The sequence below is a fragment of the Oenanthe melanoleuca genome, chromosome 3 (genome assembly GCF_029582105.1).
Source record: "Oenanthe melanoleuca isolate GR-GAL-2019-014 chromosome 3, OMel1.0, whole genome shotgun sequence".
Lineage (NCBI taxonomy): Eukaryota > Metazoa > Chordata > Aves > Passeriformes > Muscicapidae > Oenanthe > Oenanthe melanoleuca.
This window is the reverse complement of record NC_079336.1, coordinates 107156917-107178688: the sequence shown is the minus strand read 5'-3', so window position 1 is coordinate 107178688 and position 21772 is coordinate 107156917. Positions and strand designations below refer to the sequence as shown.

Below are 21772 nucleotides of genomic sequence, written 5' to 3'. Positions count from 1 at the left end.
ACACCAATGTAGTCCCTTACTTTGTTGTCTCATTATCTTACATAAGTCTATCAACTGTTTTATGCTTTTACTGCAAAAAGCAGGTCTTAGTGTAAGAGTTTGCACATAGAGATGAAGAGGTGAAGCACAATTTGAGTATCTCGTTTCCTTCACGAGGATTAAAATGTTGGTAAGGTTCCAGTATTTGTTGGAAACTCCTACTGGGCATTACTTCCTCCTCGTGTCCGAAATAAATTCTTCCAATATCAATCATTTGTGATAACAGCGTTGCTTTTTTACACCACTGACGCTGCTCCTACCTATCAATCCCCCCCCGGCATCAGGAGAGAGGAACTGCGCTGCCAGTGCTACTGCTGTCATTTTTGTCATTCACCTGGGCAAATTCTGATACCGTGCCGGATCCTGGGTTGCACTTTAAAAATTAAAAACCAACCAAGACCTTGAGCCGTGACACCTGTCAAACACGGGCAACCCCCGGCTTCCCACTTCCAGACCGCGGTATCCCGAGGGAAGCCGGGGTTCTCCCAGCCCCCTCCCCGGGCTCTTCGCCGCCGCCAGCGGGGCCTCCAGGCTTCCCCTGGACCAGGCCCGGCTCCGCTCTCCTTCTTCCCGAAGGAAACGACCTTGGCGGCGCCCGGGCCAGCCCGATCCGCCCCGGCCACCTCCCGCTCGGCCGGCGGCTGCGGGGCGAGCCCTTCCCCTCCCCGGGGTCTCGGAGGCGCCGGCCCCGCCTCGCCGCCGAGGTTCCGCCGCCCGCGGCCGCCGCCCCCGCTCCCTGCGTGCCCATCTCCCCGCCGCGCCCCCGCGCGCTCCCTATTGGCCGCCCGCGCCGCCCATCAACCCGGCCCTTGCTGGTGATTGGCCGCCGGCCGGGCCGGCGCGCGGGTCCCGCCCCGCGGGGCTCCCCCCCGGCCCTCCCCGGCACTTGGCGGCGGAGTGTCCTCAGAAGACTCGCTGGGCCGGACGGGCCGCTCCGCCGCTGGCGGCCGGCCCGCGCTCCCATTGGCCGCCCGCCCTGCCAATCCGCCGAGCCGCGGCGCGCCGTTGGCTGCCGGGCGGGCGAGGGGCGGGGCGCTCCCCCCGCCCCCGCCCGCGCGGTGCCGCCCTGTGACCAACTCCCGTGTGTGAGTCACGGCAGCGCCGTCAATGCCGTGTGCGGGCGGGCGGCGCTGCCTGGGCTGCCCCGGCCCCCCTCCCCCGGCACAGGGCTGGCGGGCCGCACTTGTCACCGTGTCACATCCTCCCCGCCGCCAGCCGACCCGGCTCACCCTGCCCAGCTCGGCCGCCGCCCGGGGCCACCGCGGCGGCATGGGATAGAGCCGGGCACAGCCGCCCCCGCCGCTCGTTTTACATTGACCTCCCCGCGGTTTAAATCCCTCCCCCGCGTGTCCCCCCCGCCGCCTCCTCGCCTCCCCCGAGCCCCCGCTCCCCCGGGCGCCTCCCTCGCCGGTCCTCGCCGCGGAGCCCCCGGAGCGGGTGAGTGCCGGGCACGGCCCTCCCGGGCTGGCTGAGGGGCTGGGGGTGCGGGGGCGCGGCCCGGGCAGTGCGGGGCGGCCGTGGACAACTGCTCCAAAGTTGGGGCATTCCCCTGCCGGCGCAGCCTGGCACTGCCCGCTCGGACTGCAAAAGAAGGGGGGAAAAAAATAGATATAACCCCCCGGCGTCGTTGCCAACTTCTAATGCGTGTCGTGCTGCCGGCGATTGTAATTCTGATTTTATTTCGGTTTTTTTTCCCCGCCCTGCTTGAGGCTGTGGTGATGGTTTACGTGAGGGTATCCCGAAAGCTGCCCGGGTCGAACAACCTCTCTAAACCAGGGTCTGGCCACTGTCCGTCCTGGAAAAGCCGGGAAACCCACCTTTTGTATTTCTAGGTGCTCCATCCTCCTCCCCACCCTGTCATTCCTGGATATTTCGCTATATTACCTGGGCTTCACTTGCCGTGGCAGGAACATGCGTGTTTGGAAGGGGGAAGCCGTGGTCCGCAGCGGGGAGTTTTGGTGTCTTGGCTTGTACTGGGTGCGCTCGATGTGAAATGGTTATGTCTCTGTTTCACTGCTATTGATTTTCCTTTTTTTTTTTTTTTTCCCTTTCTCCTTAATGTATTTTTAGAACGTGAATGTGGTATATGTTCTCGTGTGCTGTACATACAGAACAGCTAAAATAAAACAGAGGCACGGAAAACGCCAGCAAATACAGCAGTGCTTCCATGCACAGGGCGTCCAAAGCCTCAGTACTCTGCTGGGTTTACTTATTAATATTAATTGCTCGATCTTTGTAATTTATATCATATGGAAACTAATTGCTGAATTGAAGCTTTACCAAACCTCACACGGTTCCAAAATCATCTATCTCAGGCATATCTATCTGAGAAATAAATCTACTGAAGTTTTGTTAAGAGGAAAGGCCAGCATCATTCTGGGAATCCTCCACATGAAGTTTCTCTTTCTGAAGGCAAGCACTCTTGTAAATAAGTCCTAGTAAAGTGTGGCTTTAATCAGTGAGTACTCAAGTGTATGCAGAGGGTCAGTGAATTTCTAGAGAAAATTAAATCTTTACTAAATCTTGTCTTGCTTTTATCTATAAATAGAGGGAGGGAAACAAAAATAAATCAGCTGTGAGATTGACATCAAATAGAAAATCAGTCCTTTTCCCAAGGGGTAACTTAGCCAACGTAACCTTAAAACTTCCAAAATTTTGCCTTTATGGGAAGAGTTCCTTCAACTGTGGTCTGTTGAGTCAGTATGAAGTGGGCCTGCTTCTCCTCCGGAACTGGTTTAGCACCAGTGCAGCTTCATTAACAGAGCAGATTTGCATTAATGTGAGGAGTAATCAAGAAACTCACGTTTTGAGAAAGGCCCCTGTAGTAATGACGTGACAAGCCGTGATTCCTCCCCTCCTCAGACCCAATTACACCACCCTTACTCACTCTGAGTGGCACTTCACTGCGCAAGTGCTCCCTGCGATGCTTGTGTGGCTGCTTGTGTACTACAGTGCCAATCTGGGTGAGGTACAGTGGCGCTTATTTTTTTCATAACTATTTTATTCCCTTTCCTTGAAATAACAACGTGTTGGATGATTATTTTTCCTTGGGCCTTGAAGAAAACTACTGAGGATTAAATGTAATCTGCTTTGTTAAGTGACCAAAAACCCTGTTTAAGACTTCTGTGCTGCCAAGTGAAACGGGCAGGTAAGTTTTCTGTGTGTATAGCTGTCCCTTGTTGCTACAGAAAGCGGGAAAAAGAATGTTGAAAAATTAATTATCTTGTCCTGAAATTCCTCTTCGTCTGTGGGATTCCATGCCTATATGCAGTTGGAGTTGTTTTCCTATTCTCCTCTGTCTCTAGAACCATCCCCAACCCCCAAACATTCACATTGCATTGTTAAAGTGTTTGCTATTGGAATCACTGGCAGAAGGATCAGGCCCTTGGCTGGTTTTCTTTAAAGCAGTTGATAATGACTTGGATGTGATGTTGTAGAAAGATAATATTATCTGGTGTGTCCGTAGCACAGATCCACTGTCTTACTACAATCTCAGAAAAAAGCTCTGTGCTAAGCAGCCTATAAAGAAAATACGTCTAACAAAGCAGGATTGTCTTTTGCCTTTCTGTAGTATTTATAAATCTCTTGAAAGTTTGATACTCTTTCAGAACAAGACAAGATCCCTTCATGTTTGTTTCATGTTTTCACTTCCTGGTATGACTGTGTTCATTGCTAAGCCTTTGTGTCACTGATTGAGATGTTATTGTAATTAACATTAATTATGCAAACTAGATTGTTTTTAGAGGCTCTCCAGCTCTGTATTGATAGTGTCAACTTGTTTGTTTGTTGAACAAAAATCCACACATTTCACCGTTCTCAGAAGAAATAGATTAACTGATTCTAAATTAATATATGCATGGGAAACCATAGCAAAATCAAGTTATATTAGCTCAAATGGCACACTGAATCTTGATGGATGTGGTGAACCGAGTATGGTTGCATCTGAAATATCAAGGCAGGGCAAACAGGGGGAGCAGGAAAGGGGACTTTAGGTACAGTCATTCAGGGAGGGTGTTTACACTGTAGAGTTCCATTACATTTTTTCCAGATAGGCAGTACTAGATCAATTGGGCCAAATTCTGCTGTGCCTAATTGAACAAAACCCTCACTAAAATATACTGGAGCTGCCTGCTTGAATTTGTTTGAGAAATGGAGAAAAATGGCAGAGTTTACTTCAGTAATTATTTAGGATGTTTTTGATTTTAGACTTGGAGAAAATATCTTCCTTAAATTAGATTTGGAAGGTGTTACAGGGTTGTCTTTTTAAAAGAAAAGCTTAATAAAAATATCTTTGAAATATACATCCGTGTAGCGACGGTAACATTTTATAATTTTTTTACAATGTTAATTGTAGTGACATTCATAAAAGTCTCCATGTGTGATTCTGAATTACTCTCTTGAAACCCTTCTGAGCTGAGATGGACTCGAGAATTTCTGCCTAGAAGTCAAAATTGTTGCATTGTTTATATGTTGTATTCTTGTGTACTTATAAGAAGAAAAATAATAGAGGCAGGGAGAGTTTAAATGGGAATTGATTGTTGTGATATCACATCTGAAAATATATGCAGACTGGCAGATTATTCCCTGTCTTAAAAATCAAGTGTCTCTAACTTCCCATTTAAATAAGCAAAATTTGGTTTGCAGTTTGCTTTGGGTAATGAAAGAGATTTTTTTTTTTTTTATTTGTTTCTACTTTTGGTGCAGTGGTCCTCTGGAAAGTTAGAAACAGCGCCCTAGGGCTCAGCGAAGTGGAGGGTGTATAATTATATGGGAAGGCTCCATAGCATCAGTGAATTAGCATTAGCAGCTGAGTGAGTTGGTTAAGCTGTAGAGATGGCATTATGGAAATCAATAAAATGCTGATTTTCTTTTTCTTGTTGCAGATTCCATGTTAGAAGGAAAATATGGTATTTGTTTGCCTGCCTTTCATGTGGGCTTGCCAAACCATTAGTTGATTTGGAAAGGCAGGTTTTTCAGTTTTGGAAATCAGTAGTCAGGTTTGTTTTGCTTTTTTTAAACTCTTTTAAATCTTTATTTATTAGATTGTCTTCCAGAAATGACATTAACATCCTGGCCTGCAATCAGCTTCACTTGTGTCTGTTTGTCAGCAGAGGCAAAAAGGGGAGGTCACTTATTTTTGTTACAACATGCTGGTGTGGCATTGCTGGTTGTAGCCCAGGTGCTCTGTGTTCCTGATGTTCCTGTTTCTACTTTAAATTGAATTCTCCCAAGGATTTGGAGGATACCAATGCTGAAATTCACATTCAAAATAAAAGAGAAATAGTAACCTTAGCTGTTTTCAGAGGTGTGAGTCAGGAGGAATGATATTAAGCACTGTAAGAAATCTAATATGCATTGGCCTTTATTTCTTTGTCTTAAAGCTTCTCCTGCTTTTATACCAGTGAGACAAGCACCCAGATCATTCATCACACCGAGCTCTTACAGAGACATGACAGACCAGCAGCCTTATGTTGCACGCTGTGGAACGTGTACAATGCATTAGGTTCTGATGATCTATATAAAACATTTTAATTGGGAGGAGCTGTAAATGGAAATGGCTGTCTTCTAATCCAAGGGCTTTGCTTCTGCTTCTCTTCTTCCCGACTGAAATGAAACTTAAGTTCATGATCAAGTTACTCTGTTTCAATATAGCTGTATGCTGTGACTCTTGATGAAATGATTTATTCAAGCTAAGGTACACTTTGGGGGACCCCTCTTCCTTTGTGGTGGATGCTAATTTGGTGGACTTTCTGGAACTAAGGAAGTCCAACCCTGTGGCTTTTTCAAGGATGCTGTGGCGAGCATCTGTTCTGTGATGCGTGAGCAGCCTATGTAACAGAGTTCGGGTATTATGAGGCTTGTGCAGCATGTTTTTTTATGAAGGGAAAGAGTCCAAAATGCTGGCTGTGTGATGCAGAACAACACTAAAGGTTAGCAACTTGGAAAATTAATACTGTGGTTCATGTTGACATTTCAGGGGGAATTCTAGTGGAGGCGTGGTCCCAGCGAAGGTAAATGCACGGGTCCAGCCACACAGATAAAATAGTAGCCTTAGTCTTATCTCTTTGGTAACCCAAACCTGTTTGCTGATAAACTGGCAAAATTATGTTTAATAGTCTCCCTATGCTTTGTTTCTGCTAATCTCTAATTAAGTAGATCCAGGGAAGGCCAGCATGGTGCTTTTAGTGCTCAACTACAGCTTAGCAATGACACTCTGCTTTCTAATGATTACAAGCAGGTGAAGTGACAGGAAGGGCAGAGATGTTGGAGTAATGTGATCTGCAATTAAATTCCTGATTCTCTAAAATATTTACTCGTAGCTGTAGTGATCCACAGTACTTCATATCTGGCATTGGCCATGTGTGTCCAGTTAAGGACAGTTAAAAGGCACAGAAATATGGGGGAAAAGAAAGAAAAAAGGATACTGAGGTCTTAACTGAACCAGAACAAAATCTTTGAAATAGGGAGGAATCCCAAGAAATAACGACAAACTGCAAAATTACTGTAGTTATTGTGACTCTGAAAAAGCAGGTTCTAGATAGAGATGGAATTGTAGTTACTCTGTGGTCTTGTCATAACCTTGCTAATGTAGTTAAAGCATTAGTTCTGAAAACAAGTGCATTGAGACCTTGGAGTCTTTTTCTTAAAAGTGTACTAGTTTATATTCATGTATTTTCTGTGGGGCAAAATAGAATTCTGCTTGTTGGATTACCCAATTTCAATATTGTTTTTAAAAAAAAGGAACGCACCCTGTTTCCCTGTCAAATGAAGTCAGATATTCATGTGGATGTCTTTTTCTCTTTTATCCTTCCTTCCTTCCTTCCTTCCTTCCTTCCTTCCTTCCTTCCTTCCTTCCTTCCTTCCTTCCTTCCTTCCTTCCTTCCTTCCTTCCTTCCTTCCTTCCTTCCTTCCTTCCTTCCTTCCTTCCTTCCTTCCTTCCTTCCTTCCTTCCTTCCTTCCTTCCTTCCTTCCTTCCTTCCTTCCTTCCTTCCTTCCTTCCTTCCTTCCTTCCTTCCTAGAATCTTTTCATCATCTGCTTGCCTACTTTCTGTCCTACTGAATTCCTTTTTTCTTGTTTCGATTACTATAATTTTTTTTTTTCAATTCGTTATTGTTCCTTCTAGCCTTAATCAACTGCCTATAGAATCACATGTTGAGGTGTGTCATGCCAGTAATATTTAGTGTCCTCTGTCCTTGGCAAGGAAAAGGTTTATCACTGCTGACCTGTAGTCCAATGGAAAACCTGAAGGGAGAGCCTGTTGGGGGTGTGACTTGAAGTGGTGCAGTCATCTAGAAGGAGTCAGGGCCACAGCCAGAAATTATAGCCAGGTGTCATCAGCTTTCAGACTCGTGCCCTGTGCTGTGGCAAAGCAGGTTTTTTGCTTCTATCCTTTGCAGATCTCCCTTTCTGCCGACCTCCCCCCTGCTTCTCTTTATTTGGTTATCTTTTCTGGTTTTGTCTTTTCTCCTTTGTAATATGTAATAGCTACTAATGACCTCTCAAACTGCATCACAGGGGTGTTAAGGCTAGAGTGTTTTCCCTCATTCTGTCTGGAATATTTGGCTGTTGCCAAAGAAATTGAGATCAGAATCAGGGTCTCTTGAGTACCATGCACCAAAAGTGTATGTACATATGTGTTGAAGATACCAAAATATACTGTTAAAAAAATCAAACAAGATTTGTAAAGTTAAAAAAGCTAATGCTTGTTTTGAGATGCAGTGTGAGAACTAAGGTATTAAATGGGATAGGCAAAGATGCAGCCTTTTTCAGAGAACCTTTAACCTATTAAACCTTTTTAAAGGAACGCTTCAGTTCTTTGCTGAAACTACTCAACTGAAGGAAGGTGAGCAGTCTTTCTTCCTGTGAGTGTGAGGAAATCTGAGAGCAAACTTCCAAAACAGAGCTGAGGTCTTTAAGCCTGGTGATGGTGGTGGTTGTTGCCTGATGTCAAATGAAGGAAGTAGTGGCAGATAAGCAGTGGGAAAATGCCCAGGAGCAGGCATTCAGCCAATCCAGGGAGGCTGTTTTAGCTGTCCTTTGACTTGGAGTATTTTTAATTTATTCTGTTTTCAGATATTTCAGTGCAAATTCTAGAAAAGGCAGTTTCTGTCTTTTCAGATAGGCATGCTACGAAAATCTGACAATCTTGAAAAATCCAAACAAGGGAGGAGGTAAAAAAGTAAATCTCAGATACAGTTTTCTTCTGTCCCTCCTGCCATGTTCAAAATGATATCTCATCTTGTTCTTACCCTTGTTCAGAATAAAAGCTGTGATCATCCATTTCCTTTGCTGTGATAATCCCTTGCCCAAATGTCCTGGTAGCATAATTTGATTGTGGTGCTTGGACAGCTATCATATCACTCCTACAAAGCAACAGTAATAGTTGTTTCAAACAACAATATAATCCAAGAAATCCAGAGTTAAAGTGCTTACAGCAGAGACTAATTGCATTCTAGAGAGTATTACTGTATCTTCCTGATTGACATCCCTCATTGGCCAAGACAGACTTGCAGATGAGTTCTTAACATATTATTTAACAAGATGGTAGTGCTCTGTGTTTAAATTGCTTCTTGTTGTGGGGTTTTTTTATTGTCCCTCCCCAGTGCAGGGCTCAGAACATCCTTATTAGTTTTATGGGAAAGCTACAGATCCAGATTCCTTCTTGAACTATTGCAGCGTGAGGGAACAAAGTGTAGGGTTTTTTTCAAGAGCTGCAGTAGCCTGTGCTCCTTACCAAGAAAAGTTAAGAATCCTTAAATTGCTGGGGCTTTTGTGTGGTTCTTGTTTTATTTTTTTTTTTATTTTTCCTTTGCCTTTTTTTCCCAGTTGAACCCTGATTCTGAAGGAGCTGGAGCAATTACCCAGCCTATCTTATATCTTCGCATTCAGAAGAGGATGGAGTGGGAAAGAAGGTCTGCATTGGACTTCAGATATTCTCTCTAGCCCCTTTGCCGCCCTAAGTCACAATACTTCAACCTGAAAAACAGCAGAGGAAAAATTCTGCTTGAACACCTTTTCCTGGCTTTAATGAGAGATTTTTACAAAGAGAGGAAATAGTGTAGGTCAATGCATCTAGCACCCTTTAGGAAAGGGTCACTACCACAGGGATGCTGCTGAAAAGGCATGCCAAATCCTCTCAGACTCTATACCAGGCTCTTTGAAGGGCTCCTATGAAATAAATAAGCTATAAGCCAGTGTATATGTATATTTCTGAAGGTTATGCTGGATTTCTGCCATGCCACAAACCCTGATTAGAATAATTTATAATAAAAAGTGAGGCATGGATCCCAGAAATGGATTATGTGATGGGGGAAAGAGGGAGGTGAGTTGCAGGGAAAGCAAATCTGAGGGTTTTCCTGGTCTGTAGATGTACCCCAAAGCATGGATTTACTGCCACTGTCTGTAGGATGAAGCTACAGTCCTAATTTTTGATGTCAGGGATGACTGTTATATGGTTGGCTTAATACACATACTGTGAACTGCTGTTTGTTTATTTATTTACAGTAGGACTCGGGATATTTCAGGTACTTTCCAGGTGCTTACAGATAATTTCTGCACCAAGACTTCACAAATCAGAGAGGCCAGAGCAAAGTAAATGGGCGGGCATTTAGTGCTGAGAAGCATAACGAGATTCACAGGATGCAGGGCCCTTGAGAGCTGTGCAAGCGTGTGGTGGAGGTGCTGTGCAGGTAGGATGGGGAGAAGAATGCCTGCAGTGGCCCCCAGGAAAGAAACGGGCACTTGGTGTGTCTGAAAAGAAAAGAAATCCTTTTGCTTTTCTTCTGCATTGCAAGTCAGTCTGTGGTCAGTTTAGAGCTCCCAGCTCCTGATGTCTCTCTTGGATCCTTTCCCCTGTATTTGTGATTGTGTCATGTGATGGCTTTGGAAGTGGAGTTATTCTGTCATGTTCTGTGCAGAGAAATGCTGTGAAAATGGGAGAGCAGGGGAATGAGGCACCTGAGGTGTGTGCATGCAATATGAGGCTTGACGTGGCCAGGGAGAAGTAGCATTGGGGTTTTGCACAAGCATTCTTTGGGGCATGAAGTGTCATCATCTTCAGTTTAATTTTTTTGCTGTGATTAAGGCCCTGAGCATGCCTGTAATGCAAAACAGAAAACATAAAGAAAACGTTTTCTCTTCAGCCATCATTCTAGCATGCTTATGTGTGTATGAATCATTCCTCCTCCATCTGGAAGGATGAGATGCAGAGCTCTTTTCTAAGGAGGTATCTAAAGTACATCCTCATAGCAGCCAGCAATTGGCATGACAAAAGGGTTATAGCAAGTGGCTGGCACTTTTCCCATCCATCTTGCCACTGGAAACATAATGCTTTTGCGATGTGCTTGTTCTTCAGGCACCCGTGTGCAGTGCCAGTCCTTGGGACATGCAGACAGAGTGGTTGCATGTTGTTTGCTTTTGTTTGTGGCACCTCCTCAGCAGCCCAAAAACTGGGAAGAGGGAAATAACATTGATAAACTGCTTTCCTTGATTTAAGCATGATGTGGAGTGGATGGGAACAGTGGGGTACTCGTGGAACATCCCCAGGTGTGAGATGATGGGCAGCAAGGCATCTGGCACTGCCAGTGTAACATAAAGTGTGGGAGAAGACACTGTTTTTCTTCTGACCTTGTCTGCTTTGCACAGAACAAAGAAAAATATGGTAGTGAGTGCACAAGGAAGGTCTGATTTTTGAAAATGTCATCTGTTGTTCATATAAACTATCTTGTATGTATTTTGTCTTTCACTTGATTTGCAAGAAGGCCAAGTCCCTGAATCAATTAACTTAAGTCTTAAATGTCCCTCTGATGTCAAGAAAGGTTTTTGTTACATTTTTTTTCGGTAGAGGAGTGTTTAATTTGGTGTCAGAACAGGCAGTAGAAAGAAGGGCCCCTTAATCTCAGTGCTCTGCTTTAACAACTCTATTGTTACCTTTCTCTTCTGCTGACCATGACTGGGAATGTCCTTGCCTTGCAAGCTGTGGCCAGCTCTGTATGTACTTCAAACCTAAATGTAGAAACTGCATGTTCTGCTGAAGCTCCTTGGGGCACTCTTGAAACTCACCAAGTTCTTGCCCATGGGATTGGACATGTCTTTGCTGCTTCCTTCCTTTGGAATGGTGGTTGGAGATGAGGAGAGTCCAAAATTCATTGCTTGCCCTCAGGGTCTGTGGTGCAATAATGAGCTTTTGTTTTGGACCAGTTGTCCTCAGAGCTGGGACCAGTGGCTTTTCATCCCTGGGGAGTGCCTCTGCAGACAGGAAGAGCCTCTCTGTCCCCCATTCCTGCTCTGCTTCTTAACCAGTGTCTGTTCAGCAAGGCAGGCTCATTTCTGCTGCAGGAGCTGAGAGTCATCTCTCCACCTCACACAGGACAGTCTGGAGGTTTAGGGCACTGCTCCTGCAAGACCTCAGCTGACTTGGATCGCAGTGGGAATGGCAGGGAGGAAATCACCAGCCTGTCTTCCTGGAGAGCGCCAAGTCCTGCTCTGCTGCATGGAGAATGCAGGCTGCTTAGTGCCCTGTATGTGAAGCACTTCAGCTTTTTGAAGGACAGGTTCCTGTCTTATGCGTGGATGGAGAAACCTCCTTTCTGCTTCTTTGCAAAGGGTGTCTTCAAGATGCAGCCCTGTTCTTGGTATCTCTTATGAGCTGAGTTTACACAGTGGCATGCTGACCTCAGAGTTTAAAGTACTATCCTATTCCTTGGTATACTTTGGGTTAGAGGGAGATGGCTGGTAGGTCATTAGGCTTTGTGTGGCAGGACTCCTCTTCTGACCCGAGAACAGCCATGGCCGTTTCCTTTAGAGCTGTTGTGACTGCAGGCAGGGACTGTGAAACCCTCCCTGAAGATGAACACTGTATCTATCTGCTGCCTCCCGAAGTGCTTGTGGGGGACTGCTCTGGATCTGGGATGTGAAATGTCCTAGAAAGCCACTCTGCCCTGGAGAGTGAAATACTCTTGCATGCATATTAGGGCACAGTGTTGGACTTTGTATCTGGGGAGAGCTTTTCTTTGCTGTGTCTCAAGCTTCTGTGTTTATCTTTTTTCTGATACATGATAGCCTGGAGAAGACCCTTTAGACAGGGATGCTTTGTTACTTTCTTTAGCTTTATCATTGCTGTTTATACTGTAGTGCAATAAACACAATTAGAATTTTTGGCTTATTTCAGGGTATGTACTTGCATGTGAAAAAGATTGGATATGTTAACTCTGCCATCTTTCTTATCTGTACCTGAGATATTACCTGATTATGATCTTTCCTGATACATAACAGCTTTGGAAAGGAAATAACACTCCCTATACTTTCGGAAACATTTCGGTAGCTTCACTTCAGTATGCACTAATGCATAGTACAGTGGTAACAGCGATGAGGGGTGTTAGGTTCAGTCTTTTGCATTGAAAGCTGGCTTTTGGATCCTGAGAGCACAGTCAGCAAGTGAGGATGTTCATACTGCACACTTCACCTACAGTGTCCAGTTGGAACATGCTCCATGTGTATAAATGCTTTGGTTTTCTCTGTGTCATGGGTCAGAGTTCACAATCTGAGGACCCCTGAGGCAGAAGAATTGCTCTGCCAAGTGTGTATGAGTATACCCAGGAGGCGTAGTTTGTCCTGTAAAGTGTTTGGTATTTTCTAGCCTGAGTCAGCTGTGGGTATTTCCACTTGTTGTGAGGCTGAAGACCAGGTTCCCATGACCTAAATTGTGCCTAAGGCTCTGTGCTTGAAGGCCAGGAGTCAGATGGAAGGAAATAAAAGATACAGTGACTTAGGTGCAATTTAGGACATGTGAATCTTGCTCCCCCTGTCCTGAAATACCAGTATGCCAGAAGTGTCTGATGTAGGGAGCTGCTAGGAGCAGGCAGGCCAGTGACTGCATTTCACTTTCCAAAGTATTTCTAAACATCCCAATCTAGACTTCGCAGCTTTAACCAATTTGAATTCTCAAACCAATCCCTTCAATGTTAGGCAGAGCAAAGAACCTGATCCAAGCAGTGCTGCTTATTACTGGAAAGGTCCTGACATCTCACTTTACCCTCTGGAGAGTAACTGGAGAGGATGGGGGAGAAGCCTGGAGCTGTGCTAGTACATGTGTTGTTTTGTGCCTCTGGGGATTTTTGTTGTTTTGTATTCTCTTGTTTTTCCATCTTACACAAAATCTGAAAGCTTGTATTTCAGCTGTGGCTTAGAAGGAGTAGTCAATGCTCTGTTACCCATCAGCACCAGACAGACCTGGTGGTGAATGAGGGGGAATTTCAGGCTCTTGAACAGGGATGCTGAGGTTGCTTTGCAACCTTCCGAGTATGCTGGGCTGTGAGGGACTGAGCTTGCTTGCGGCCACAGAGAGTGTGAACTCTCACTGTGTTATCCCTGGTAATCTCTGACTATCAGTCATTCTCTTCTCGTTTGGAAGAACTTTGACTTAATGAGAGATACATCAGCTTGAGTAATTTCTATTTGAAAATATTAAGCTCTGTGAATACTGAAGAATATCGTATCCTAAGCTTTTGAGCACTTCGAAGTGTAATGCAGTGCTACTCTTGGAATGATTTGTTTCAACTATAGGACCAGTTTAAATAGAACTATTTAAGTATATGTTGCTGTTCATCATACATCAAAAAGTGAAGTTCAGTGAATAATGAGTTACCACGGGACACCACAACGAGATAAGAGCTCATCATAGCTTTGCAATATATAGCAATGTCATTAAAAGACAAAAAGACTTCTTGTCTATAAGCTTAATTGGAAAAGCCAGAAGTCTTGAGTGGAGATTTTTAGCATGCTGACCAACTGAAATATATTGTAATAAGAGCAGGAGGTGTGCAGGAGGTGTCTGAAATTTTGATTGCTGCATGAGACACATGGGTTTGGGGTATTTTCCTGTGTATGCCTTTTGTGTAGATAAGTAACAGTACCTGATTTCTGGTCCTGGAGGGAAAATGTACTACCTTATTATTGAGCAGCTTTCTGAGATGCAGTAGTTGTTATTAAAACTCAGCAGTAGACCACAGGGCTGTATTTGGCAGGTGGGGGTTTTATTTTCCCTGAACTTTTAATGGCAATGACTTGCAGTTATGTCATGCTGTAATTTTAAAGTGTGCAAGGTAGTTTGGCTCGTTTATGTTTTTATTCAGATTTCTAATGTGCACACAAGCTGCTGCTTTCTGGGATTGCTAATAATATGGAATATAGTGAGGATGGCCAGCCCTTGGTGTGTACAGGCATATCAGGCACTCCCTCTTTCACTGAGTTTTGCAGCAAAGCCACTATGCTCGAATTTCCCTGTCTGCAGAACGTGGCTCCACCCTGCAGCTTATAAAATATTTTAAATAAAAAAATTAGGAGGAATGATGTGCAAGATCCATGTCATTTTTCTCCCCTTTGTGGTGCTTACTTTAAGTTATTGCTTTTAGCGAGTAGAATCATTATACCGCAGTGGTCTCGGGGATAGTTAGCAGGACACCACTATCTGCCCATCTGCAGCAGCTCTGCTGGAAAGGTCTCATCTGCAGGAGCCCTTGTTTGCTCTTAAGGATGAAATGCAATTGAGCATCTGGTGAAGTCTGCTCTATGGCAGAAATGAACTATAAATATATACCTGGGGATTTTTTAATCATTAGTCTTAAATAGATTATTTCCTACCAGTTGTAGGATTCCAAAGAACTGCTTTTTTTCCGCAAGAAAAATATCAGTTCGGTGGGCAAATGCATCGCTACAGGTGTGATGTGGCAACAATAATGCATGAAGAGCAGTGCAAGGAAAAAGACAACTTCCTGCTCTGTGGTGTTCCTGGCTTTTTTTTTTCCTAATTACATGGAGTTGGAAGAGTGAGATGGTAGCATATGAATGTTGCCATCCCATAATAAGAGGTGTGGTCACAGGTACTATGCAAGCGTGAAGCTTCAAGAGACTTATGATGTGTTTTGGGGGACAGGCCAGGAATAATTCAGGCCTGCACAGGGCTTCTTCTGGTAGAAAGGTAAGTTCAGGGAATGTCTGCGAAGCTGGTGCCCAAAGCTGGAACTGTGCTCCCTATTCCAGTTAAACCAATGTGTAAACAAACCAGTTCACTTGATGTTCCCATTAATTTGGACTGCCTACCTTTCCAGTTTTTCTAGCTTGTGATTTGAGCAGAATGAGCCAGTAGGAAAAATGACAGTCTGAAACTGGCTTGGCTTGTCTCTGGCTCTCCCCAGAAAGCCAGTTCCTTTTCTACCACCAAAATAGGGCCTGGCTACATAGCTATTGTTCAGGACACCTGAGACAGCAAGATCATCTGCCACTGCCTAGAAAAGGACTGCAAAGAAAAACTTTCATTCCTTTGCCAGCTCCTTCTGCATCTTTCTACCTGCTAAGGCCTTTCTCCACAGTACAAATGGTGTAGCAGCTGTGGTTTGAGAATCCCTGGGGCTTTCCCCTCACCCTGGGGTATCTGACTGTGTCCAGCCCTGGCACCTTTACAGGCACAGGCAGCACACTGCTCTCCCTGTGCCTCCTTCCAGCGTGGCCACACTGTACAAAGCAGGCTGGCCTCTGGGAGGACAAGTTGTGCCTTTCTTCTGACCTGGGGCCTTCTGGCCTGCAATGACCTTGAGCCTCTTGTCCCATGAAGAAGCTTTTCCTTTTTGATGGGGTACCAAAACTTGGGTTACTGAGGGATCTCTGGAACCAGTAGAAATAGGTTTTCCCACTGTGTGTGTGAGGGGGAATGGCAAGGAGAAGGAGACTGGATACTCAGTGCAGCATTTAATTTGATTGTGTAACTCCAGCACAGCATGATCATGACGTGTGTTTCTGACTTCACCAAGAACCACTGAAGGTGCAAAGCCCCTCTGTGTCCTCTCTGTTCCAGGAAGTCCAGACAAGCTTCTGGCTAAGCAGTCAACAAGTCCACAGAGTCCCTTTGGTGTTTTGATGCCTGTGGGAAGAATAGTTGGCAGTAGAAGTAATTTTCTGGCTTTTGCTGACTGTGACCAAAAACAAAAAGTTTGCTTTCTTGACCTGCAATGATGCCAAGGCTGTGTGCAGGCTGGAGAATGCAGCCAGTGGTCTTTCACTGGTGCCTCGGGTCTTTGGAAAGAGATTTTATTGGTATTAAAGTAGACCTTAACCTTCCATGGGATCTGGTTGAATTCAGAGGTCTGCAGCTGAGATATGAGGGCTGCCTTCTGGTCAGGCTCACTTCATCAATTTTTATATGGCTCTGCATGGGGCAGTGGTAGAGATTTTGATGTTCTGTATTCTCACACATCACTCCATGCTTTGGTGTGCTGCCTGTGTATCAGTGGATACAGTAGGAATGCTTGCCTACTAAAAGTGTTTCCTGTTTTCCCTTGATGTTGCTAGAAGTCATTCTCAAGTATGTTTTGCCAGACAAAATAAAATGAAACCTGTGAATCCCAAACCCCAAGATTTACTGTAGGCTCCAGTGGGAGAAATGAAGCAGATTGCAAACTCCCAGAAGGTTGTTTGAATGCTCTGTGAGGAATACCACCTGAGAAAGGGGTATTCTTCCTTCTTTAGAGAGAGCAAGAGATCAGCTGAGACCATTTTCTCTAGCCTTACATAGCAGTGCAAAAATAATTCATGGGAATTTTATTTTTGACTAGTTAGCAAGTTGAGAAGTAGCAATAGAAGTTATTAGAGCTGTGATTAACTGTGTTTTTGATCTTGTGACTGAATCAAAAGTGTGGATTGGTTTGACGTGAAACATGAAAAGTTTCTTTTGCTAACATGATAAATTAAGATTTTGGCTAATCTTAAAGCCAAGTATTTTGGATTGTCTAAGGTCCTTTAGGTTAAATAGTGATTGAAAACAGTTTTCTAGTTTCAGGGAAACAAGAATTTTTATGACTATTCACTGAATTCAAGTTGATTTCAGTCCTCTTGAATCCATGTTTTTCTGAATGTAACATGGGAGAGGGAAAGGGAGTTGCAGTCCCCCCAGAGTCTCTCCTGTATCATGAGAATGGAATCATAACTATTCAGCTCCGTTTTTCAAAGCAGTGCTGCACACAGCTCTGAGACTCTGAGATAGTCCTCTGGACCAAAAAACATCCCAGCATTGATAAGAGACAGACAAAACTGAAAGTCTGTCACAGTGAGAAACAGAGCTTTTTTTTTTTTTTTTTTTTCCCAAAGAACAGTGTGCATGTAGAAAGCAAGTGAAAATTATTCCCTAATGAAAAAGCAGTAAAATTGCTGAAGAGCACAGCTAAACAAAGGTCAAACTGCAGTTCTGAATGGAGACAGAGGCTAAACCTATTTACAATACATTCAGAGTGCAGTATGAAATGTAGGTAACCAACCAAAGGAATATTACTATGCATAGATAATACATATATGTGTAGATAATAAATGCAATCATACTTTTTGAAAGCCTGTCATCAGAACAGATTGCAAAGCATGGAATGCACACAGGAGTTCAAAAAAATGTAGCTGCAGAACATAATACCAAGGTCACCACAGAAAGAGAGCACTTTTTTCAAAAACACAAGAAGCATGTCAAGGAATAGTGGATTAAGGAAGTGTGTGAGATACTGATGCAGGTTCTCGCATTCCAACAGTGCATATGATCCATGCTGCATCTCCCTTTTCCCTGAGATATGAAGGAAAAGATTAAAGTGTTAAAAGTAAGGGTTGACAATTCAATGTAGTTATCAGCCATGTTATTAGCATAGGGTTGAGAAATAAATGCTATTTTGAACTGTTGTCTGTATACAGAAGGTCTAGATGAGGCCACCTTGAGAGTGTGGTTACATGGGGAAGGTACAGAGATGAGGAGGCTTCCAAAAGAGGAAATCGTGTCTAGACTTCAAAATGCCAGTTCTCAGTTTTGTTTTAGGTTGTGATATCCTGTCTGGTATCTTTGAGGAGAAAAAATTGAGAGGAAACAGTCAGTGAGGAGTGCTATGCATCATTTCAGAGTAAAAGTTCCTAAACTTTTATATTGAAAATTGTCACCAACCCTCAAAATTTGTCACACTACAAAGGCAGCATGTATTTTAATGTCTGATAGAGTATAATTTTTACACCACTGGCCAGCAGTGATGGAAGGTGTTCTTGTGAATGCTGTCTGCAACTAACTTGCATGCTGTAGTCAGTGTGTCTTCTTCATAAATTTTTATGTTAAAGATTAAATATTTGTTTTCTTTCATGTTTTAGCTGTTTTGGGGGGTTGAATGGATATGCTCAGCTTGGTGTTTTTATAGATAACTTGATAAATGTAAGTGAAATGTAGAACTTTGGACCTACAGAGTAAAGTTCACTGTTTCTGATAGTTCATATTAAGTTTCCCCACTTTAGCACATTTTCTACGTGCACTGTACTTCTGATGTTGACGGGGGGATCTCAAATTCAGTACTTCCCTAAATGAAGAGGAAAACAATTATTTATGTTGTTTGTGGTTAACCTACAGAGCAGTATTAATGGTCTGTAAAACCTCTGCAGTTAATTGACTCAATAGAAACTTTTGAAAAGTTATTTAAACTTGAAAGAAAAGTTCCAGGGGAAGAGAGGACAAGATGGAGTTAAAATCATCAGGAGGGTGAGTTGGTGTGTAGAGGAAGACCCTTTTGTAATACATTTGTGGAAAGTAAAAAGGCAGAGGAGTGTGTATTTAGGTGCTAAGGGGAAGAAGCCATTAAGTGGAACCAAAAATCTTCAGTACAGTTATTTCTTTCACTCAGATGACAGTGGCAGTCCACGGTTCAATGCAAATACTGGAAACTTCACCTGAGGTGCCAGTAATTGCTTTTTGTATTTCTCAAATTCAAATATGCTGGAGTGTTTTCCCAGGCAGCAATGACAGTGTAATACTTAAAACTTGAAATGGAACATTACAGCCATTGAGATAATTATATTTGTACCTTTGTACCATATAAAAGTTGTGCTAGAGAACCGGATTTGATGCCATTGTCTAATGTGTTCCTTTACAGAGAATAACGTAAATTAACAAAAGTTACAAAAAAGTCACACATGGTTGGATTTTGTTTGTTTGTTTTGTTTTGTTTTTCCTCTGGACTATAAATTATTTAGAATATTTTGATACGGAAAATTTAATTAAGTAATTGTGCTAATAACTGATCCAAGGCTTTCGTAGTCATAGAAGAGAAAGGCAGTGAAGTTACTCTGAAAACTTACATAGTCCTTGTAAAACTTGGCTATTTCTTTTATTGTGTCAAGAATTTAAATTTTCATCTGTATCCTTTTATGGATGGACAGGGATTAGGTTTCTTTTTTTGAAATGAAACTGTATGAACTTCTTTGCAGGGGTTTTAGGGATATCCTAAGCTTTTAATTATGTTTTCCTCCATATTGTGATAGTTCTTACAAGAAAACTGGCAGTGTTTTCCCCCTGTGCTTTTCTATTTCTCAAAGAAGATGAAGTGCTGTATTTTTTTTTCCTGTTGTTGTTTTTATTTCTAGTATCTCAGTGGAAAATAAAAGCCAGTTGCTTTTCCCCCACATTTGTGTGTGCCCCACAAGCAGACACGCGCGCACGCTCTTTGCATGTGCACAGGCACACACAAGGAATTCTTGCCTGTGCACAGCCAAAAGAGGCTGGACACGGCTGTCTTCAGCTCAGTGGAAATTGGCACCATCCCATCTCCAGTAAACAACAGCCTGACGTCAGCTCACGCAGCGGTGATAGCAGCAGAACTTGAGAGATTTTTCAACTGGCCGAGCTGTTGAAAGGCTATCGCTGGGTCTGATAATCTCTGGCTGCACTTGAGAGGATTTGGTGCAAAGGTGGGGGGAGGAATGGTTGGTTAATGACAGAAATAATAGAGCAATTCCTGATAACTTCATATGGGGTGGACAGGTGATTTTTAAGTCTTACACAAGGAGTATTTTGATTCCCAGCTCATCAGTTGCAGTCGTTCTCTCCAGGTTCTGTAATCTTGGCTCCTCGTAGAATTCATATTCGTGTCCTGTTGGAAGTTGGTAAACAATTAAAGTGCTGTGGAGCAGTCAATCAAGCAGGTGATGAAATTTGACTTTTCTAATGTGTTGAATTAAGCTCTTTCATTATGATTTCAATTCCTGATGTGTGCTTTATTCAGATGTAGCTCAAAGAACCTGAGCCTGGCAATGCTATGATTTTTGCTGATTTCTGTATATTCCATTTCTATTAGCTGGATGTAAGTCATTGAGGCCCCACATAGTGACCACAACACCCAGAGAAGGTTTATTGAAAGATATTTAGTTATTCATCATTATCAAATTAAGCCAGAATAAAGGGATCATTTTGTGGTACTGGTTTCAGATAAGGCCAATAGAAAAGCAGCTGTTTTACTGAAATGCTACAAACTCCTTGACTGTAAAGTTGGTGAAGACTGTTGCATTTCTGAAACAGAGCCACTATGACTTAAATTTAATTACAGCTGGTTCTCCTCATAACCCGACAGTTGAAAGAAAGTTTTCTATTGTTCAGTACTACCGCTGAAAACACATTTCCATTATGAACTTAGAGTCCTCCTATGCCAAAATCAACAGTTAAAAATGAATCGTTTGCTCTGGTAACAGGAAAAACAAACATGAAAATCATTGTGTTGTGTGACAGAAAATCAGAATGTTAAAGTAAAAGAAGTTGATAAACCTACCAGAATAACTATATGATGGGCTGTTCTTGAATCAAAGACACTTCCAAGCAAGTATTTCAAGGACATAAATAATAGCGCATCAACTTCTGCTTTGTTTCTTGTATGGCTGCAAAGATAGCAAAACGTTCATGTTCCATTTAGGTCCTGTCACCAGGGATTTAAGAGTTTTGTGAAACCCTGGAAAGGAATGTGAATATCTGCCAATATTAACATTTTCTAATGTACACATTTTTACATCTGCTTTTAGGGTACATTCAGTCTAGGTTAATCATAAAATCTGTCTTAGCAGAGAGGAACAAGAGTGCAAGATGGAAAGAAAAATTGGACTCTTTCTAGGACTGTATCTGTCCTGTTAGTAGTTTTTGAGCTTTTTGACCTATCTGACGGGGATGCACAAGTCTCAAAAGTTAATAGCTTCTGTGAAAGTGGGCGAGAAGGTGAAGACTTGTCTGAGACTATACTTCTTAGTGAATTTGTAGTCATCAAAAGCAGGTACGGGATAGACCTGTATATCTCACAACGATACAATTGGGATTGCTGATCTTGCAGAGGGGAAGGAAAGGTCTTTAAAAACCAGGGAAGTCCTGGCTTTCTGTGATTCTGACTGTCCTTGGAGACTCATGTAGCTGCTTGACATCCTGCTCCCCAGAGGGGCTGGCATGTGGCAGGGCCTGACTGCGCTTGATTTGTGAGAAAAGCCCAGGACTGTTTTAGAGGAGACCAAAAGCCAAGCTGTCAGAAAGCTTGTGCTTGAGAGCTTGCAGTAGCAGAATAGTTGACAGCTCAGGTAAGGAATTTATTCAAGAAAAGTTGGCTGAAACAAAACTCTCAGACCTCTTATACTTCAGGGCCCACATGCAGCTCCAGTATTACAGCTTCTGCCCTGTGCAAGTGTGAACTTGCCAGCATATAGGAAAAGGGTAACCTCTTCAGCTGGCCCTCCTAGGCGGGTGGGACACAGGCTGGGCAGTGTGACCTGTACACAAGCTTTGGAACAGGTTGCCTTAGGTCTGTTTATGACCTCTTTACTTCTCTGTATCTGGTTGTAGGCTCTGAGACAATGAATTCCCTGCAGCCTGCCTCCTTTTCTGGGCTTCTGCCTACAGAGGGAAAACTGGGACTTGTAGCC

The 21772-nt window shown here is 43.4% G+C and overlaps 1 protein-coding gene across 2 annotated transcripts in view; it reads left to right on the top strand.

Annotated features, from left to right (window-relative positions):
* Window positions 1-1134: 1134 nt before the first annotated feature.
* The window catches only part of SERTAD2 (SERTA domain containing 2), a 78932-nt gene continuing 58294 nt past the window's right edge, over window positions 1135-21772 (top strand). For both annotated transcript variants that reach the window (XM_056488883.1, XM_056488882.1), the window contains exon 1: window positions 1135-1476. The gene's annotated coding sequence lies outside the window, so the exon portion shown is untranslated. The remainder of the gene's footprint in view (window positions 1477-21772) is intronic.